Source organism: Microtus ochrogaster, unplaced genomic scaffold, assembly GCF_000317375.1.
Source record: "Microtus ochrogaster isolate Prairie Vole_2 unplaced genomic scaffold, MicOch1.0 UNK6, whole genome shotgun sequence".
NCBI classification, from domain to species: Eukaryota; Metazoa; Chordata; class Mammalia; order Rodentia; family Cricetidae; genus Microtus; species Microtus ochrogaster.
In genome coordinates, this window is record NW_004949104.1 from 1,926,353 (window position 1) to 1,938,360 (window position 12,008).

Here is a 12,008-nt window from a genome sequence, read left to right on the forward strand (position 1 = left end):
TATACCATGAAATATGTATTTTGTCTTTATTGTTTACTTATTTATTTATTTGCTTGTTTGTGTTTGTGAGGGGTTCGGGTTCTGACTATGTAGTACTGGCTATCCTGGGACTTTCTAGGTAGATCAGGCTGGCCTTGAATATACACCTGCCTTCCAGGTGCTGGGATTAAAGACAAGGATCACAGCCCCTGAAATCTTTTAATTGTTTTACATTTTCATTTCTTCTCTTATTGTGCCATTCCACATCATCATGCCACTTCTGGTTAAACTTAACATTTATTCTCTTCTACGGGGAATTACCTTTGCCCCATTGGAATGTATATGAATAAATGAATAGTGGAATAATTATCTGTTTACAGGTCTCTCCTACATGCTGTTCACTTACTGGAGAAGGAAGCCTTGGCTTTCTTGGTGCACTTACTAATTTTATGTGTAAACGTGACAACTCAAGATGTGCCTACATTAAATCTTGCTTCAGGGAGTGTCTATGGGTGTTTCTGGACCAGCAATTGAATGAATCAACAGTGTAGAGAGAAAGAATGTCTTCACTAATACATGTAGGCATCACGTGACCCATTTAGTATCTGGCTAAAGAAGGGGGGTTATGAGATTTTCACTACTGCTGATTTTACCAATTTTGTTGTTGATCTGTTGTGTGTAATTAATGCACACTGTACCTATTTGCATATTGATGAATTTAGATTACTGTGTACACACCAATGTATGAATGACATTTTATGCATGCTATATTACCATAGATATATATGTATATATACATATAAGTATATATCAATATATGCATAATTTCCCTTCAAACCATTTCTTACATTATATTTCAATTTAATTCATGTTCTTTCTAAAATATTGTACGTTATTACTAAATAATATGTTTCTAGGGTATTTTAAGAGCTCTTCTAATCTTTTGATCATTTCTGCTTTCAACGTATTAAATGCTGTCTTTAAAATAAAGGATGATCCCCCTGAGTCTACATGGAAAGCTGAGTTTCTGAAATTGAAAGAGTGTGTATGATTTCTATCAAGAGCACTGCTGCATGTGAATCTCACAGGCATGAGGAAGATTAACTGGAAACGCAGTGTGGGGCACAGGCATCTGAGGAGCAGTAAGAGCTGATACTTGACCTTTTGAGGTTCTTGGGGGGATTGAAGTTAAAGAAACTCCAGGTGGTCTTCAGAATCACTTGACATTTTCTGTAAGTGATGGACAAAACCAAAAAAAAAAAAAGCCAGAAAAAGTCAGTAAAATAAAGTTTCCTTCCACCAGTTTATTGAATATATTTATTTCATATACCTCTTTGGCTCAACAATTCATGAAGCTAAAAGGCCTCCTGATGTCCTCACAACAATTAACACAGCACTCATTTTTCTCAAAATTCACTCTAGTGTCTTTTGCTTCACATTACTCTCAGAGCTTTCTCAATCCCAAAGTCTTAATGATTGTATCTGTGTGGATGACCTAAATCTATGATACCAAGCCCAATATTTTTCCTGTAGGTGTTTGTGTACTAGTGTGTTTGTGTGTGTGTGTGTGTGTGCACGCACGTGTGTGTGTGGGGGGGTTGGATAGAAGCTATATTTCTGGAGGTGGGCTTTGACAACATTTTATGCAGCCCAGACGTGACTTGATTCTTCTGCTTCCACCTCTGAAAAATGATGAGCTATCTGGAATATACAATGATGTTCAGCTCAAGGCCATATTTTACAGGTGTGCTTTTTAAGTGCTTTTTTTATATATCAATTTCAGTATTTGCGGGTACCCAAACTCTTCTTTCTCTCTCTTATCACTGTGTGGACTAGGTTGATCACCAGTTCACGATAAGCCCATTTCAACCTCCTGTGCTCTAGGATTGTAGGATATAAGCAATGAGTGGCTTAGGTTCTTCTAATATAAGTATATTAGTTTATGTCAACATAATTAAATCTGCAATTTAAGGGGTTCACTATTTTTCTGTTTTACTAAGAAAAATTATCTTTTCCTTGAGGAGTTTGCCAGCAAAGTCTCCTATGAAAACAAAATAAAAAACAGATGCAACTTACAATAGAAGCTGATAAGCCATCCTTAATATATAGTGGCAGTAATCAGCAAACTGTCCCTATGTCTAGTTTTTATTACACAATAAGAACTACATATAACTAATTATTGTGTACAATATAGTTTTAGACTTCCTTTATACTTGTGTTTGACCAACAGCAAACTATAGACCAGGTCTCCAGTAAGCAGTCTTAAAAACTAAATAGTATGTGTGCCTAGTTTTTTATTAAGGGGGAATTAGTTAAGGATGGTGACTAAATAATACAGTTGCTGTATTATTTATTTTAAGGCCTGAAGAATTATGTAACATCACCATTAGAAATGATTGTTTTGTGGGGCATTGTGCTTAAGCAGTGTCTCAGGAATATGGGCACAATTTTGTTAGACATTGGCTTTCTTGAATATTTTGTTGAGAATGATGCATCAAGATCATTCTTAAATTTTAGAATATTGTTTGGACAACAAAATTGAATAACTGAAAACATCTCACACAATATATATCAAAGTGTAATGAGAGCATGCTAAATTCTAAGAGATTTTCCTCTGAGATTTTATGTCTTCACTAGCCATTATGCAATGATGAACTCCTCAAGGGAAATAAAAATTGCCAATGAATTTTCGTCTCTGCCCCAATTAAAGTCATTATATAGTTTCCTTTTAGACTTTGGTGTTATGGTTACTTGCCTATTTGTCTTCTTCATCTATTGTGAAAACTTGATTTGCCCTTTCTTACTTTTAGGAAATAGGTTTTTCCTGAATGTACTTCATAGAATTAAAAGTTAAGCTTAAGAATAATTGATTAATTTTCATTTAAAGTTGGACTCTAACACCGAAACCATGATTGAAATGTACCCTGTCCTGTTTTCTCCAGAGCAGTACCAAGATAGTCTCTGGTAGTTTTCCTTTCTCAGTTATCAATTAGAAATTAATAATGACTATGATTCGACTCAATATTCTCAGACAAGTGAAAAACCTCCTTCTGATATAAATAAATGAAAACACTGTATAGCTTATATAAATATATTCTATCTATTGATACCAATTGGAAAAAAATTAGAAACAATCATATTGACAGGCTCATCTTCTTTTTTTGTTTTTTGTTTTTGTTTTTGTTTTTCGAGACAGGGTTTCTCTCTGGCTTTGGAGCCTGTCCTGGAACTAGCTCTATAGACCAGGCTGGTCTCAAACTCACAGAGATCCGCCTGCCTCTGCCTCCCGAGTGCTGGGATTAAAGGCATGTGCCACCATCGCCCGGCTCAGGCTCATCTTCTTACTACCTACTTTTGCCAGTATAATTTAAAAAAAGCTTCCAAAGTCCAACTTTCCTTCAATACTATTGGCATCCTGACTGTCAGAGCCTGAAACTACAGTTAACAAGCCTGACAATATATGTTAAAATCTAGAGTGAAATCTATCCTCTCTCACACTCTTCAGTGGTAAAGGAACAGTGTGGAACACAGAAAAGCATGTTGCACACACTACAGTAAATGCATCCACATGAGAAATTTTATAAATCAACTTGAGCTAAGGAAGATGCATGTATGCTCTGGATAGAAGCATGAGTCTGTTTTGTAGGGGTTGGACCAGGATGAAGCAATTAAAAAACGTACATCTCGTGTACTTGAACTAGACATCATACCTTCTTCGCAGATCATCACACCCATAATTTCTTCTACACTGTTTTTATATAATCATGTTCTTTCCCCTAAATAAACAAATGTGTGACATTTGACTATTGCTATGAATAGTGTTCAATCACAGAAAATTCATTAGATGAAAACAATTGCATTGGGTTTTATACAATACTAAATAAAATGCAATTTTCAATGTAAATATTGTTGGGAGACATTCAGATGGCAATGATGTAAAGATATTTAACCCCTGATCTCTTCATAAATACCCAGCAGGCTTCCTAACTCTTAGACAAATGCTGAATGTTTTGAAGAAACACTTAACAGCTGTGTTAGGTTATGTCTACCTGCATCAATCCATTCAGGCTTCTGTAACATAATACCACACCCAGAATGGTTTAAATAGAACAGAAGCATATTTCTCACAATGATGAATGTACAGAAGCTCCAGGAAAGACTCAGGATATTTGTCACCGGATAAAGGCTAACATTCAAGTTTATTTTTGTTATATCTTCATATTATGGAAGGGGAAGGGAACTCTATGGAGCCTCTTTTTGAAAGACACTAATTACATTTACCCTATCCTCATGACCTAAACACCCCACCGAAACCCTATTTCATCTCGTGATTTTATATTATTACTGTATAGGATTTTGACATATTTATCTATTGGGTGGGTAGAAGCATCCAGTCAACTAAATGGACTTAGAAGTACTTGTGATTGTAAGAGGATCAATAAAAGAAACTTCTGTTGCTACTGATAATCACTACTCTACTTCAACTGGTTATTATTTTCATGTCATGATTTTATTTGATTGAATTAATACATTTTGATGTAGTTTCAATGTTTTCCTTTTTTTCCCCCAGAAGTTAGGCCAAACATCCTGCAACTTTTTATCAGGGACTACAATTTAATAAGGAAGGAAATGTCATGTACTATTTTTCCTCCTCTTGCAAACTTATACAATCCTAGCCTTTTTCTCCTCTAAACCCTAGACCAACAACAACCTTGAATGAAACCTAGTTCTTCCAGGTGATTTCCGGACTTCTGACTTGTAGGTAAGGTAAAGCTATAGTCTATAGTATGGAACTTCAAACACCTGCATTTACATTGGAAGCCTATACCAATCAAGAAGCCTTTTTCTTCTCTGGGAGTGAAGGGTGGGCCTTGTCCTTCAAAAGTTCTCTGTTCTGTCTGGGGCGAAATATTCTCATTCTTCTTGTATCATGGGATTTGAAGGAAAGTCTCTCCACTCCCATGAAGTACCAATTATGCATACCTATGGCTATGCGGCTACATGTCTTCTAACGTTTTTCTACTTTGATTCTTAATTATGACTCCCTGTGGTGGTGCTGCTAGCTCTCTTAACATAGCTCATCTGAGGATAATTTTGAGTCAGTCTCTTTCAACGATCCTGCTTGTTAAATCCTAACAAATAGCTGTGGTGTTTTGTTTTTTTTATTTTTCTTGGTGGATAGAGCATATATATTGGATGCCTCAGTTGCTGACTATGACTCCTCATTGTTAAATTCAAGAAAGACCTGAGGCAGCCTTCCAATCACACCACCACTACCTCCCTCAGTTGTTACCACACAGGGAGGCAAGTGTTATTATATATATATATATACATATATATATGTATGTATATATATATGTGTGTATGTATGTATATGTGTATATATGTATGTAAAGATACATATATGTAAAGATACATATATATATATATATATATATGCACACATATTTATATATATGGGGAGGAGTAACACACTGAAGGTTAGAACATCAGAATGGTCCAGATTGGAATAACCTTTGCAGGTTTTCAGGCTGCTGCGATTTTTTTCAGATTTTTATGTAAACATTTTCTTATAGGTTATTTGAGAAAAGAAAGCACCATTTAGTTTTTTACATTCAGTTAATATGAAAAGAGGTAAAATTCAGGTCAATCATTCATTTGGTGAGTATTTTCCTGCGTGGGGGAGGGGACAGACAAACCAAACAGACACTTTAGTATCTCGGCAAGGACAGTGAAGTCATAATCTTGGGTTAAACAGAACTTCAAAGAATATCCTTACAGAAATAAATATAAATGAGGGAGAGAGGGAGACACAGGATATGAATAGAGAGACCTTTAGCATGCCATTGGAAATGATCACTGAGGTCAAAAACCTTCAAAAACTATGAAGGTAAATATTTGGCATGTTAGAAAAATTTCTATGCTTTATTTGTAAAATTGTTAAAATGAATAACAGAAAATATGTTTCAAGACTGACTTTGGGAATGCTAAATAATAAAGCAATCATTGAGGGACTATGGAACACTTTGACACCCAAACTGTTCTGTTCTAGCTCCTCTTGAAAATGAGGACATCTTACCCTGAACATTATGAGAGATTTATTCTGCTTAAAGGAAAAAAAAAAAAGGAACACTGTTGTTCCTTGCATGTCAAGAATCATCTAATTGAATATTAGAAAGCACATTAAACTCAAGCATTAAATCCTGGTTTTATGAGGAAGAACAGAAACGAAGATCATATTGTATTTTCTACATTTCCAGGAAAAAAAAAATATGAACTAGGACTTTGTTAATATAAAGATCCTGAAGATTAAAAATTTTCAAATTAGAAGCATTTCTAAATTATTTGATGTTTTTTTTTCTTAAAGAATCTTTATATCATTAAAATTAATGTTTCTGGGATGAATTACCTATAAAAGTGGTTTGTTTTGGTTCATGATTTCAGATGCTCCTGACGATGTTCCAGGGCATGACAGATTGGCCCCATTGCTATGTGTCTTTGGTGAAGGACATGTGATAGAGCAAACATCATACATCACGATACAGGGGGTTTCTGTTTTATCTGTGGTCTGGCAGCTTCACCTGAACCTGATGCTCTCTCTGTTGATGACGATTTCCCAATGCTGAGGTAAAAGTAAGGGGCAGCCTTTCAACCTCACCTCTGTCTCTTCTGCTGCCTCAGCTGTCACCACACAGGGAGGCAAATGCTGTTGTTGTTCTTTTTTCTAAGACTCTTTTTATTTTATGAATAAAGACTAAGGAGTCAGACACCAGGCTGAAAGCCTACAAGCTCAGAGATACAGAGAAGGCGGCTGACTTTTCTCCTCTGATGTCATCTCAGGAAGAGGGCTCTCCTCTATGCCATCTAAAAGAAAATTTCTCCAGATTTCCCTCCCTACTTCTCTCTCTCTCTCTCTCTCTCTCTCTCTCTCTCTCTCTCTCTGACATTCCCTTACACTGTATGGTTACACTTCACTCACTCAACTGTTTGCTTGCTTTGTGGTTGATTTTATTTAAATAGTGCCATCTTGAGGTTTACAGAGTGATCAAATGTCCTGCCATACTTACCCCATTTTGTCTGAATAAAAAGGAAAAGGTTTTACCTGTAACAGAGTGAAACTTTTACAGCAATAAAGCTATTTTCCTAAGTTTTCTATAATGTCCAGAATGGTTATTTTTGGCAGATTTAGAATTAAGTATTTCTGAGTTCAAAGTTCTGTAAAAGGTTTTTGTTAGTCTCATAAGAGCTCAGCAATGTGAATGTCCTGAGAAGTTTGTAATCTGAAGCTGATCTTTGTGTAGTTATTAGCTTAGTGGTACTGTTAGGAAAAAAAAAATCCTAAGATGAGTGACTCCACCAGCCCATAGAAATCCAATTAGGTCAGAACAAACCACATGAAAATGCCCATCATTTTATTAAACACTGCTCTCTAGGGTGGCCCAGTGCGTGGTGGGGAGACAGGAAAGCAGGGAGCACATGCAAACCTGCAACCACATGTTCCTCCTCTGGGAGCCCACTTAAATTCACTGTTTGAATGGTCCTGACCCCTGACCTGGGATGCTGGGATTTGTAGTTCAGACCAATGCAACTCCCAGGCCAGGGGGCTGGGATGGATGCCAGGGGCTGGGATTACACTCCCAATTTAACAGGTACCACCCCCACAATTGAGGTAGATTGTCATTACATGGCCCCATTCCATGACAGATTCCTGGAGATCTCAAAGGTGTTGACTGTTTTTGCACAGAAATGACAGCAGAATGGGCTAGAGCTGGGCAATACCACTTGGCCAATTTACTCTTTTTTCCTGGGACAATTTCTCTGTCCTTCTTCTTCAGATGTCTCACTTTTTCAGATGTCTCCATATTCCTTAGTTGGATGCCTTTCTTCTCCTGTAAGGCCAAAAATAAAACCTTTCCCCACCCCTAAGTTTCAGGAGTTCCTTTTTTCGTCCATTACGTATTTGCTAAAGCAAAACATTATTTTGGCAGCCCCCCCAAAAAAAATCTTTAAATTAATTTCTTTTGAAATTTTGAAACAAAATATACGTTAGTATGTGTGGGTACTTTACCTATATTCTCCTTTTTCTCTATAAATACGAATCAATTTTAAGTGTATTTACTTTTAGAAAACAAAAAAAACATTCGTGTTGAATTTCTGCCATCTTTCTAGTTACCCTGAAGAGGGTTTTGGATAATTTGTAAATATGTATCTGATTTCTTTAGTATTAAAAAATACCAATTAGGAGCTATCTGAATTTTGTTCATGGGTGATGGGAGAAAAACCCACCACTACCTTGTTCACAGAAACTCTAGAATTTAAAAACAACTCTCTTACAGAAATCTGTCTCTGCTGTGATTAGAGCCATAGGCTATCCCAGCCTTGCTCGAGATTTTTATCACAGCTTCAAATCACTCTGATATTTAAAGGTTTAGAAAACAAACTGTAGTAAGCCTTCAAATTTACATTAATAATTTAAATATCTTAACCGTGTTTTAGGGCCAAACAAAGATATCATTTTTATTTAAGATAAAACCTCAAAAGCTGATGTCCACAATACTATGGGCCGTGTGCTAATATACACTCTTACATTCTAACATGGAATTAAGATCCATAGTTTAAGAAAACCCATTTTTCTTTCATATCTTTAAGAGAAGTATGTCTTTGGTAAATTGTCACTCAAAAATATTATTAATTTAATTTTTTCATGCCTGATAAAAAGACATTTGTTACTTTTTATAACTTGGCCTCCAAAATCAAAATTCTCTTTACTTCATCAAACATTTTTTAAGGCATCTTTGTCTGAATTAGCCAGTAAGATATTATTATATTGATGAATTTTAGATTGAGGAAATTGTTTGCAAATTATTTTTAATGTCTGTTGTACAAAATATCAACACACAGAGGGGCTGCTTGATATTCTTTGTGGAACAATTTTCCACTGATATATTTTAACAGGCTGAACATCCTTATAAGTAGACAAAATGATGGCAAAGATTTTTTTTTATCCTGTTCTTGTAAAGGTTACAATAAAATAACAGTCTTTTAAATCAATCACTATAATAGATTATCCTTTAGGTAATAAAGAAACAAAAGGGAATTCCAGGCTACAAAATGCCCACTGACTGAATCACCTTATATAGCCCTTAAATCTGTTACCATTCTCTATTAAATTCATGACTACTACTGTACTTTATGCCCTCAACCAATCTTGCTTTTTTTTCTCTTACCTGAGATAAAGTTCCAAGTCTGAGAAGCTGAAATATTAACCCCTTGAAGAGGCCAATCTGGTTGCCAAGATTTTGTTGAAATTGTAGTTACATCTGTTTCTATGTCTACAAAATTTTCTATTTCATTTAGCCTCAGCTTTGGTCTCTGATCATTTATAGCAAATATTTGTTTTCTGATCTTGCCATAAGTCTTTGTTTTATCTATTGAAGCTCTTCTGTCCTTGATACATCCAGAGAAATAATGTTTTTAACAACAGGCAATAAATCTTTGTTCTGCGGATGAGTTTCTTGAGATAGAATGATTGAGTCAAATTTGATATTGGGGTTGTGGGAGGCCCCCTAAAGTAATTCTCAGTGGCAAAAGTTTACCTTGCCTGTCCATTATTGATCTCCACCCTTTAGTCCAATGCCTGCCTTTGCTACCCTTTCTAGATACTCCAGAAGACTAGGGTCTACTCTTTGATTTCTTTCTAAAATGCATTGCCTAGAATCCCTTTTCAAATGACCTTCCTCACCACAATTAAACAATTAGCCATTTAACATATTTATTTTTCTCTAAACTATTAGAAATAACTTCTATTAGAGTAGTATCATAAGCATAAAATTCAATATCAGTTATATTTCTAATCAGTTCATATATTGGTGATGATCTTGCCTTTAAAACCTAATCACTTTTTTGCATTTTCAAAAACCAGAAGTTTTTTACCTGACTTTTTAATGTCATATTTTATTTACAGTTAAAATCAATCTTTGCAGAAAAAAATCAGTGAATGCTTCTTTTGGGCCTTGTATAATTCAGTAAATGATCCCATTCCCTTTTCTGATCTTGGGAAATATTAATATAATTAATTAATATTAATATATTAAGATTTGGGAGTGAGATGTTGGGGTGAATACCTATAAGCTCAGGCAAGCAGAGAAAGCACCCACCTGCCCTTCTCCTTTGACACCATTTCAGAAAAAGTGCTCTCTCCTATGCCACTTGAAACAAAAACTCCTCCAACCAGATATCCCTTCCCTATCCTTCCTATGCCCTCCGCCTTACTCTATGACCTCCTGACTTCCCCTCATTATCTATGGTTTCACCCAAGGAGCTGGTTTCTTGCTCTACCACTTGACCTACTGTTGGTTTAATTTAAATAATACAATTTCTGGGCTCATAGTGTGAACAAATATCCTTTAACAGGGAATGAAGACAGATATGCACATGCTCTCTGATGGCAAGTTCAAAATATGATGACCTGCCATTCAACTTCTTCTCCAAATAATGCCACCTTAGGGCCTAAAAGTTTAATATGAGATTGTGTAACGTGGGGTAGTGGTGGCACATGCCTTTAATCCCCACATTTGGGAGGCAGAGGCAGTTATATCTTTGCGAGTTTAAGATCAGCCTGGTCTACAAGACCTAGTTCCAGAACAGGCTGAAAGCTACAGAGAAAAATAGAAGAAGAAAAAGAAAGAGATACTGTAAGATACCTAACACTTAAACAACACTGTGTTCCAAAATATAAGTTGTCTTGTTTTCCATGTTAAAACTATATTGCCTTTTAATTAACTTTGCCTTCATTTCTGTAATTTGACATCCTTTAAATCATGATAATATTGACTCAATAATCTAAGAAGTTAACTTTTACCTTTAATCAATTTATAATTGAAGTTGAAATTATGTCAAAACTGCTGATTAGAGATATGAATATAACCTGGGAATGACAGCTAGTTCATGTCCTTGAAACCAGCAATTTGGGAGTAGAGGCTCAAAAGTTATGATGAGTCTAAAGCCAGACTAGATTGTAAGACATCATCAAAATAAAAAACTAAAATAAGTGTGAATAGGATCTTTCCCATGTATTAAGGAGAGTCACACTTTGCTTAGCCATAGGTATAATTTTTCTACTTCATATTTATTGTATGTCTGAAACAGTGATAATCTTTCTTCATTGCATAGAAAAGCAAAAAAGGTCAGTGCTGATTCTTGCATCTAGAAATTTTCCAAAAGAGACATTATGGGGTAAAAGAAACACTCCTGCATTTCTGGTGGGAATGAAAACTGGCACAGCCCCTTTGGATGTCAGTGTGGCAATTTTTCAGAAAATTAGGAAACAACCTCCTTCAAGACCCAGTAATACCACTTTTGGGTGTATATCCAAAAGATGCTCAATCATGCCACAAAAACATATGCTCAACTATGTTTATAGCAACATTTTTTATTATAGCCAGAACCCGGAAACAACCTAAATGCCCTTGGCTAAAGAATAGATAAGGAAAATGTGATACATTTATACAATGGAGTACTACACAGCAGAAAAAAAGATAATGACATCTTGAATTTTGCAGGAAAATGGATGGAGCGAGAAAACATCATTTTGAGTGAGGTAACCCAGACCCAGAAAGACAATTATCACATGTACTCACTCCTAAGTGTTTTTTAAACATAAATCAAAGAAAACCAGCCTACAAATCACAGTCCCAGAGAATTTAGACAGCAATGAGGACACTAAGAGCGACTTACATAGATCTAATCTACATGGCAAGTAGAAAAAGACAAGATCTTCTGAGTTAATTGGGAGCATGGAGACCTTGGGAAAAGGCTGAAGAGGAGTGGAGAGGCAGGGAGCGGAGCAGAAAAAAATGTAGAGCTCAATAAAAAACAATAAAAAAGTAATTTTCCAAATGATAGTAAATACTGAATAGTGAAAAGCTTTGGTAACAGTAGGCTAAAAATGTCTTCTTTCATATGTGCTTTTTTCACTAAAGTTGAGAGCATAGCATGTAGGTTTTTGTGCCTGTGGATTTTCAGAGAAA